Source organism: Cyanistes caeruleus, chromosome 6 (assembly GCF_971803275.1).
Source record: "Cyanistes caeruleus chromosome 6, bCyaCae1.hap1.1, whole genome shotgun sequence".
Taxonomy (NCBI): domain Eukaryota; kingdom Metazoa; phylum Chordata; class Aves; order Passeriformes; family Paridae; genus Cyanistes; species Cyanistes caeruleus.
The window spans coordinates 38,961,420-38,971,741 of record NC_141706.1 but is presented as its reverse complement, the minus strand read 5'-3'; the positions used below and the strand labels follow the sequence as shown (position 1 = coordinate 38,971,741).

The 10,322-nt window shown below is 35.6% G+C and overlaps 1 long non-coding RNA gene across 1 annotated transcript; it reads left to right on the top strand.

The window, feature by feature from the left end:
- The first annotated feature begins 583 nt into the window (after window positions 1-583).
- LOC111930338 (uncharacterized) lies at window positions 584-4,077 on the top strand. The gene is made up of 3 exons (XR_002865123.2): window positions 584-667; window positions 1,134-1,163; window positions 2,209-4,077. It is a non-coding gene; the product is annotated as an uncharacterized LOC111930338 (long non-coding RNA).
- The last annotated feature ends 6,245 nt before the right edge of the window (window positions 4,078-10,322 follow it).

Here is a 10,322-nt window from a genome sequence, read left to right as displayed (position 1 = left end):
GTCTGGGGGTTTGACATTGTGACATCACAGCCTAACATTACCCATCCATTTAGCCATTGTTATTAGACAGTAAATGTTACCACTCTTATTACTGGAATAGCCACAGACATAACAATGTTAGAGTATCCTAAACCAAATATTTTTGGATCTAGGGATTTGAGACATTTTTTAAATGTATAAGGGAATAATACTTAGGAGGGTAGTGGTATTGCTTGTACATAACCTACACTTGATGATGTGTGTTGTACTGTTCCAGGCAGAACAGCTTTACTGAACTCAGTGATCCATCTTTGATTTTTGTGATTCTGTCTTTCCTTCCACACATTCTCCTTTCAATTTATTTAAAAAAATAATACCTGATTTATTTAATTGGAACGTATTCCTTTAATTAAACTTGGAAATACTGTTGAGAGTGGAAATACTCTTGAGAAAAATACTAACTGTATTTCCTAGATTAGCTTATTACTTTTTATGGGAACTTGCAAAAGAGGAAAAAAAAGCTAACTAACAACCATTTGAAATGAAATCACTTAGTCTTCATGCATAAGTATTTTCCTGTAAATATTTGATTCTCCATTTACCCACCGTATGTCCAGTAAAAACAAGGGATGGAAAGTGGCCATTTCGGTGACCTTGTGTCCCTCCCTTAGAGGAAGGCAGCTGACAGGTAGATATATGAACAGTTTGTTATTGCAGATTCCAGATCTTGTGATTATCTCTGACTCAACTTCTGGGGTTTTATCTGGAATTCCTGTGCCAGGTCAACTTGTGTACTACTCCTTGTCTTTACCTTGTAGCGACCCCAGGTTAAAAATACACCTTACAATAATACATAACAGTTTCCAAAATTACTGGTTGAATTGAAATAATGATGGCAAGCTCCAGACTAAGAATGATCCAAAAGATATGTCTCAAAATGTAGACTTCAGTTTATCCGTGAAGATATTGTCATTATGTTATTATGCTATCATTTATCTATACTTTTGTTGGTTTAGTTTTCAGATTTACTTGATGCAGTAGATACAGTAGATAATTACCATTCATTTTCTTATTTAATAAACCATATCAATTATATAATCTTTCAGCATATTATGTGATACTGCCAGATGACATATTTTTAAATTCCTTTTTAGAATTGCTTGTGAATTATTTGATGAGGAAAGGTAAGTATTTACATTTAAATCTCTTTTATGTGTGTAGGATATAGTTCTATATTTATTCACTGTAAAATAAGCAAAATATAACTTATGAATCAGTGTCACTAATATTTATAAAGTACTCTAAGTTCCTCTGGTAAATATTTTGGCAAGAATGTGGCACACATTGGCAAATTTTGTCTAAATCTTCCTGATCCTTTATCCAATATCAGGTTATATTTCCTTGCCTCCCCTAAATAAATTTCAAATTCTGCTGATGTCATGTCCTTTGCTAATATTTTTTGCCACATTAGGCCTCTTCAAAAGTTTTATTATTTTCCTCATCAACAGAAAAAGAAAAACCACTTCAAATTTTTGAAAGTTATGGATGTCTTATTTTTGAAATACATCTTAGTAACCTAGGATAAGGTCATCTCTGGCTTTTCTCACAGCAAAAAATAAATGCATTTTATTCCTCTTCCCCATCATTCACTTCCTCCTGTAGATAGCATAGATGTTCTGGCAGAGATTTGCTGACATTTTGCTTCCTTCTCATTAATCTCTATCTTCTGAGCCCTCACCACAGCACACCTATCATTCTTAGGGTAATGTTGCAGGATTTCTCCAATTTCCTGTGGGAATATCTTTCTAGCAAGATGCAGAAGCCAGGAGAGAATTGTGACAATGCACTATAAAGTGAACAATGCACATGTTATTGCAGAACTAAGGGAGGAACAGGGGACAAGAGTTCTGCTATTTTTGTTCATGTCTCAACACAAGATTAGCCTTCCCTGCACGTAAACACAGGAAAACAGGACATCTTCTCCTTCAAACTTGGACTTCAAACTGAAAGTTAGAGCAAGTACCTAGATTTGGGTGGTTTGCCATGGCTCAGTCCTGTCTCTGTGCTATGATTTGTTGTTTCTCAGTAGTACTGGCTCACTTAGATTTCCTGAAAGGTGCACAGGTACCAAGAAATATAGCAAAATAAATGGATCTGAAAAACAATAAAAAGCACTTCATTAGAGATTGAATTTATAATGCAGAAATATGTTTTGGTTTTTTTTTTCAGTTACAGTGTTGCACAACCTTTGTAACCAGGTTTGGATAAAATAAGCAAGAAGGAAATACATAAAGGAGTCTGCTGCCTCAACAAAGGCATGTGGATGTAGCTGTTGAGTAGATCTCTACCATTTTAGATCCTCTGTGGTATCAGCCTTGCCTCCAGCCACCACTCCAGAAGTAACCAATATTTCCATACATCTTACAGCACATGTTCTGTGTGCACATGAATATGCCAGGTATCTCAGAACACCTCAGATGACACCAGATGTTTAACTTGGAAACTGGGGACCACCCTTCACACCTGCATGCTTGTGAGCCTGTTGAATCTGAACTAAATAAATACACTACAAGTCTCTCTTACTGTGCAGGCAATGTATACCCAACTTCAGAATCAGTCTTTTTATGCTTCTTAAAGAATAATTCCCTCACTCCAAAGCTTTAGACTGATATTCTTTATCTTCTCTTGGTATGGGATGTTAAAGACAAAAATTGCATAATAACATAATGATATGTTAAAGCAGAAATGCTTTGGAAATTGATATCCATGCTCCTTAAGCCAGCACTTCCCTTCATTGCTTCCAGTTTTCTCAGCTGCCAAAGAGGACAGGTTTTTTTTTACCTCCTCCCCATTTTTTCCATATGCCTGTGCATTACACTATCTATAGGGTAACAAATTTGGAGTGCACACAAAGAATTAACATATTTAATTTTTAGAGAATACACACACATAACAATTCTTTGTTTGATTTAGAAGAGTGATTATAGCCAAAGTGGCATTATACCAATTACTAGCTCTTTCCCAGAAAAATTAACAATAGATTTAAATCCAAACTGTTTAGAGAAAACACACTGCTAGATGACCTGGGAAGCTCACTGTTGTGAATGTGGCTCTAGAATTATTTTCTTTTTGACACCATACCTCACTGGAGAAGTTAAAGTGCTGCTATGTCATGGATGTTGACATAAGTGGAAAAATTGAAAAGAAAAATTAGTTTATGAAACAAGTTATTTGGCATTTAATGGTGAATGGTGGAAGGTTAAAGATGTTAAGATCATAGCTGATAACAGAAAACTAGAAAACAAAAGAAGTAGCCTATGACCTATGGCTTTCAGGCATATAGGAAAATAAACATCTGACTTGAAAGGTTTAATCCTTAACCCCTTTACATTTTGCAAGGGAAGCTGCTTATAGTTGGACATTTTGCATTTCCACTCAACAGGCCACCATGCTGGCATACAGTGTCTGAATCAGAAATATGGATTCTAACCAAAATGTACTGCTGAACATGAGGATCCTCGATTCTGCTCAGGTTATCAATTTCTTTTCAGCTTATTTGTTACATCTATGGAAACAATAACCTATTGTGTCAATAATTTTATTCTAATGATGGAACAATTGAACAATTATCAGGAAAATAAACATTTTCAAAACAGACTGGCTACAGGGAAGGAAATAAAACATCATATAAATAATGATTACATAATATCTTCCGTTTGATAGTCTGAGTTACTGCTCTTCCTTCACTTGTAAAATGTTCTCTCCAGTTTTGTTCCTTCGTACAAAATATCCTAAGTCTGTTTACAGGAAAAATAATTCAACTTACATTGTAACTGCCAGCTTCTTTTAAAAGTGTCTATAATGCACATATTTGCATAACTCTGCATGTTTTCAGGTGCAAAACATTATGGCTTCTGAATCAAAACACCCCCTAAAAAATGCTTAAGACTATCCTTACCCAAGAAATATCTTCACTGAGGTTTAAATAAAAGCAAAAGGAGATGATTTTGTGAATTGAAGCATGACACATAGGCATTTTTTAAAATATTCTGTAACAAATAAGAGTGCAAATAAAAAATTAGGACATTTTCTTATTGACATAACTTGTGCTGTCATAATTTCAAAATGCCTCATTGAACTGAGGAGCCTGTTGCTACAGATAATATGCAGATGAAGTAGGAAGCAGACATATCTCATGTCTGCTTAAGCAAAGCAGACTGTACCAAAATATACAGAAATAGCTGCATGGAAGCATTAAGTACCTTACCAGCATGTCAGTGAAAGAGTAAGCTTAAATTGGTGGGTTACATGATGAGAATTTTGAAGTTCTGAAGACCTCAGACCTAGCTAGATGTATGCTTTTTCTGTCCATTCAATAATTTTCTCTGCTTTTATCTGTTCTGCTCATACAGCACACATCCACATGGCAAACGATGGCTCCATTCTGGTCAACAGAAAAATGAAATATCTGCTGTATAGGTAAAATAAATGTTTCTCCAAAGAAAAGGATGTGGCTTTTATGGTTGCATCTATTCATTCAGAGTCACCGTTAAGGTCATAAAATTGACAACTCTCTTTTGTCAAGATTTGCAAATGAAAGATTAGCAATGTGAGTGCCCAGACTCTTTTACAGAGTGCAGAGTTTCCTCAGTATTATTGACACAACTAATAAAAAATATTAGTAAAAGACTAATGATTGGAAGGTACTAAACACCTGCTTCTGTAAAACAAGCTTATTCAAGACAAGGAAAAATCTGACACTTTCCAAATAATTTCTTAAATCTTATCAAAACTATATCTCTAACACAAATCACAAAACAGAAGTTAAAAACTCTGATTGTATAAGAGCAAGAGATGCTTAACAAAGTCACATGAAAGCTACTTTTCACAAACTAAATTTAACTAAGTGCAGAAAATCTGGAGTGGTTCCTCTCCAGCGACACAGTGGGTGTTAATTTATTAATCACTCTTCTTTTGCTAACATCATCCCTAGGACATTATACCCCCCATATTCTTAAACAGGCAAGGGAGACTAACTGGACATTATACGTGGCAGCTAACAAAATAAGTCATTAAATGCCTAGGAAAAAACAGACTTGAATAGATGGTATGCAACAGAGAAAGACAGTTGACAAAATATGGATTTTGCAAACATCCATTAATCAAATAAATTCAAATATTTGTTTAGAAAATTGTCTTTCACAGATCAAAATGAGTGAACTAGTATTGTCAAACAACACAAATTGAGCATTTGGCTTGACATCAAAACAATTACTGAGAAACAGTCAGTGTAGTCTTTATTCAGATTCAGGGCATCTTCCTTTTTCAGGACTCCCATTCCTGTTTCTAGGGCCATCCAGAGAGGCAGATGCAGAGCAAAGGAAATGGGTACAGTTCAGTTTGCTCCTTGCTATCTTAGCTGGTATTTGGTGTGCCATTACCTTATGCTAGGAAAAACAAATCAAAACAGGACATGTTGCCAGCAGATGAATTCATAGTTAAAGGAACAGCTAACAGTTGTAAGATGTTTATCAGCTCTGCTTGCTCGTTTTGCAGATGTATCCATACTTTCTGTCATATTATGTTCTTTTTTTTTTTTTTCACTGTAATGTGGTAGAGACATCCCAATGGTCAGGATTCTCTGTGCCAGCAAATTCTAAAAGATATTCTTAAAACAAATTCACGATGAATGACAAGTGGCAGTAGAAATCCATATGCTACCCAGAGGATAATGCAGCAGTGTTTCCTGAACAGCCTCCATGCTCCTTTATGATAGAGATTAGATGGAACCAGAATTTAATCTGCCTGGCAGCAATCACAAATGAGGGATTCAGCAAAAATTCGGGTCTTCAAAATAGAGGATTATGCTCACACATGTGTGCATACTCTGGGAAAAAAGAACTTACAGTATGTAGTATATATGCTTTAAAAATTAATCATTCATTAAAATGTATTAGTCTTTCCTCCCCATAATTTCTTCTTTTCAATTGGTATTCCTTCTGTATAAAAGTACTAGAAAACTTGTAAAAAATCAAAAATAAATAACCTCTATTTTTTATATTTTGTCTTTCTGAAACTATCTTTACCTCAAAATGCCTCCACTGAAAGTTCCACAAAATATTTGCATAATCCATATAAATAAATCTTGATTTTAAAACCTGAAATATATGAAACAAATTTTATGTGTTTCTGCTTTTTTGCTTCACTGTGCTCAAAAAGTTAAGTATTTTTAAGTGTAAACTTAAAAAAAAATAGGCTGTTAATATAAATTTAGATTGATAAAACAAAATGCAATGTCCAAAACTTAGAAAAAAATATTTTTTGAAAACAAATTCATACTATTTCTTCAAAACCTGGGTCTTGTCTTACAATACATAAAATATAAAGCTGATAGAACCATTGAAGGTTGCTTTTAAAGAAGGGGGTTTTTAATTTAGTTATTTATTTCACTCTCTGTTTTTTATTCTTTATTATTTAAATTAACTATTTATTTATTGTTACCTCTATCAGTTGAGCAAATAAAATTTAAATCACGTACTCATATATTCTTTTGCTGTCATTGGCAGCAGGGAAAAGCAGGACTATGTTTTGTAGGGTGTCATTTTTTCTTACGCTGCACTGAATGAAAGTGCTGCTCTAAGAATAGAATAGAATAGAATAGAATAGAATAGAATAGGAATAGGAATAGGAATAGGAATAGGAATAGGAATAGGAATAGGAATAGGAATAGGAATAGGTCTTCCTTCAGTTGGAAGGGACTTAAAACAATCATCTAACCCATCTAATTAACCACTTCAGGGCTGACCAAGTCAGACCATGATAAGGGCCAAGGGGACCAACTGCCTTTCCAGGAATGTTCCAGTGTTTGACCAACTCTCCAGAGCTCCAGTCTGAACCTCCCCTGGTGCAGCTTTGAACCATTCCCACATATCCTCTCACTGGATACTAGAGAGAAGGGATCAGCACTGCCCTCTCCTCATTCTCTGTCCTCAGGGCTGTCCTCCAGACACTCCTCTCCTCATTTATACTTGTGCCCAGTATTACTCTGTGTTAGATACAGAATCCAGCACTTGGACTTGTTAAATTTCACCCCATTAATTATTCCCAGTGATTTAATCTGTGTCGATCCCTCTGTAGTGTTTCGTGTCCTTTAAGAGAACCAAAAGCACCTCTCAGTTTGGTGTCATCAGCAAACTTGCTAACAGTGCATTCAACTTCTGCATCCAGATTAGTGATAATTATATTGACCAGCATGGGCCCTATAACTGAACCCTGAGGAACACCCCTGATGACCAGTCACCACGTATTTGCAGCCCCATTCACCAGAACATTTTCAGCCCTACTGTTCAGCCAGCACACCACAAACCCACTCATCCCACAGCTGGCCAACTTATCCAGAAGGGACAGTTGTGTAAGAGGCCATATCAAAAGCCTTACTAAAATCCAGAAAAACTACATTCACCACCCTTCATCCATTAGGCAGGTGACCTTATTATAAAAGGATATCAGATTATTTAAACAGGAGTTACCTTTTGTGAACCCATGTTGTCTCTGCCTGACAACTGCATCATTCTTTAAATGCCTTTCCATGCTACCTAGTATAATCTCCAGTATAATTTTCACAGTGACTGTGGTTAGGCTAACATGTATGTCATTCCCAGGTCTTCCCTCAAATCCTTTTTTGTAAATTGGCTAGCTTCCAGTCAGCAGGGACATTCCCGGACTCCCAAGATATCTGGCAGATGATGAAGATGGGTATTACTGTAACATCTGCTAACTCCTTCATTGCTCTACGATGTATCTCTTAAGGATATGTGAACATTCAGCTGATAGAATCAGTCATAGAAGCACGGAATGGTTTGAGCTGGAAAGGATCTTAAGGATCATTTAATTCCATTTAATGCCATGGGCAGGGACATCTTTCCCTAGGACAGGTTGCTCAAAGTTACATCCAGCCTAGCCCAGAATAATTCAGTAATGGGGCATCCACAACTTCTCTGGGAAACATATTCCAGTGTCTCACCACTTTCACAGTAACAAATTTCTTCCTAACTTCTAATATAAACTTAGTCTTTTTCAGTTTAAGGCCATTACCTCTCGTCCTATCACTAAATGCAGGTGTTAAATGTCCTTTTCCAATTTTATTATAGGTCCCCTTCAGGTACTGGAAGTTGCTGTAAGGTCTCCCTGGAGCCTTCTCTTCTCGAGGCTGAACAACCTCTACTTTTTCAGCCTGTCTTCATAGGAGAGGTGCTCTAGTCCTGTGATCATCATTATATGAACTACTGGAATTTGACAGCAATAGATAATATTTTTATCTAATTCACAAAGACGATGAAACATGAATTATATCTTACCAAAAAAAATCCCCTTGTGTAGATGAAATTGTAGAAAAACAAAAAAAAACTTGACTTTCTGAAAACTATATCTAGATTTTTTTTTTAAACCTCTTTCTTCACTATTGCCTTCATATACAACCCTAAGAGCTCTGTAAATTTCAATGTGCATTGATTAATGTGTATGATGTATTATTTTGACCTGTACCAGCTCCTGTCAAGCATGCAACTGGAGCGTCTCTATATTCCATTTGTTAAAAAAAAAATAAAAAGCATTGGAATTTTTAGTTAACATAAAGAACCAACACTAGCTAATTAAAGGGACTGGTTAAAACCATATACAGGCCTGTTTGTTAGTCTAAGCTCAGTTTCTGCAAAAATATTCAGGACAGAAAAAATTGGAGAGGAGGCCTGCCTCAAACTCTTAAAGTTTGGAAGAGTTCAATAATTTTTAGATTATCTATCCCACATGTTAAATGAAGTTTCATAAGAACTCCATCTATAGATTACAGTTTATCAAAAGACAGAACTGGAGCTACACCTGCAGAGAGTGGAAGAGCTTTTTCTTCTTCATTTACTGCAGGAATTGGAGCACCAGCAGTAGAGGTGGGTGCTGAGCCCACAGTAGGTGTTTTCATGTGGCTTCTTCTCCCTCTCACCACTACTTCTGTAAAAGTACAGAAGCAAGCCAATGACAAGATCCAGCAGAAGAAAGTAGAAATGGCCAAAGAAGGTCATTTTTCTTTGGTTACAAATATGGTTAGATGTTTGGTTCTAACTTGTCCTTCCTCTATAGTGGTTTATCTCAGCTTTTCTTGACACCGATATCGGTCACCCTTTTCTCCATTTCTGCACCTTTCTAGTCCCCAAACAGAGCTGCAGGAGCAATTTGGAGGTGGGGAAGGAAGTGTGCAGCCATGAGGCTACACTGACCCCTTCCTCTTTGCTTCCAGCAAGAAATTATGGAACTATTGCAACGTTTGCTGCCATCATATTGTTGACACTACTGTTTTATGTTCTGCCTCGTCATTCACCCTGTTGATTTAGATTATAAATTCTGCAGAGGTGGGAGCATCTGGTATTCTCTCTTTGTAAAGAGCTTAGCACAATGAGACCTTGTTCTGGACTGGCACACGCAACCATAACAAAAAACCCCAATAATAAATAGTTATATCTCACCAGTTGATTATTTTTTTAATTCTCAGTGGACACTTTGCTGTAATAGGGATATTCAAAACAAAAGGGAAAATGAAAAGACAAGATGAGGAACAAATTCAGATTATCCTCTACCTAGTCACCTTTCATCCTATGAAGTCTCCCATTTTCTATTCACACAATAAATAACAGCTTTAATATATTGGTTGGATGCAATCAAATATGAGTTTATTTCCTCCATGTTTTACATTCAGAGGGGAAGATTCTACTAAAACACATAGAATCCACACTGAAAAATACAGTCATGAGTAATTAATTACAGCATAAGGTTAGACAATAATATAATTTTGCTAATTACAGCTCGGGGCCGATTTTTCAGTACAGCGGACAACAACATGTGTTTATTCCCCATAATAACAATAATGGGATACATCATTAACCCTATTTTATTCTTTCTTAATTTTTATAATACCAATAACAAAGATCATTAACCTCTGTTCTGTTTAACATCTAATCAGCCATTTTAGTTAAATAAATATAATATGAAACATCAAACATCGCTTTGTTTAGCTAGATTTCCTCTCAGGAGGCAAAATTCTCCTAATGTTATATTAATACCGGTTGACTCAACAAGTGTTAAAACTCCAGGGGCAACATGGTAAAAGATCCATTGCAACACTCAGTGTTTAAATGAAATCTGTTTAATCATAATTTCTTGATAAACATTTTCTTAAAAAAAGGACAACTTTTCTGTTAAATCATATATTGAATATATTTAATAAATTTGCCTTTTGATCATTCTGTTATGTTTTGGAATTCAAATATCACTTAAATTCAGGTATTTATAGATGT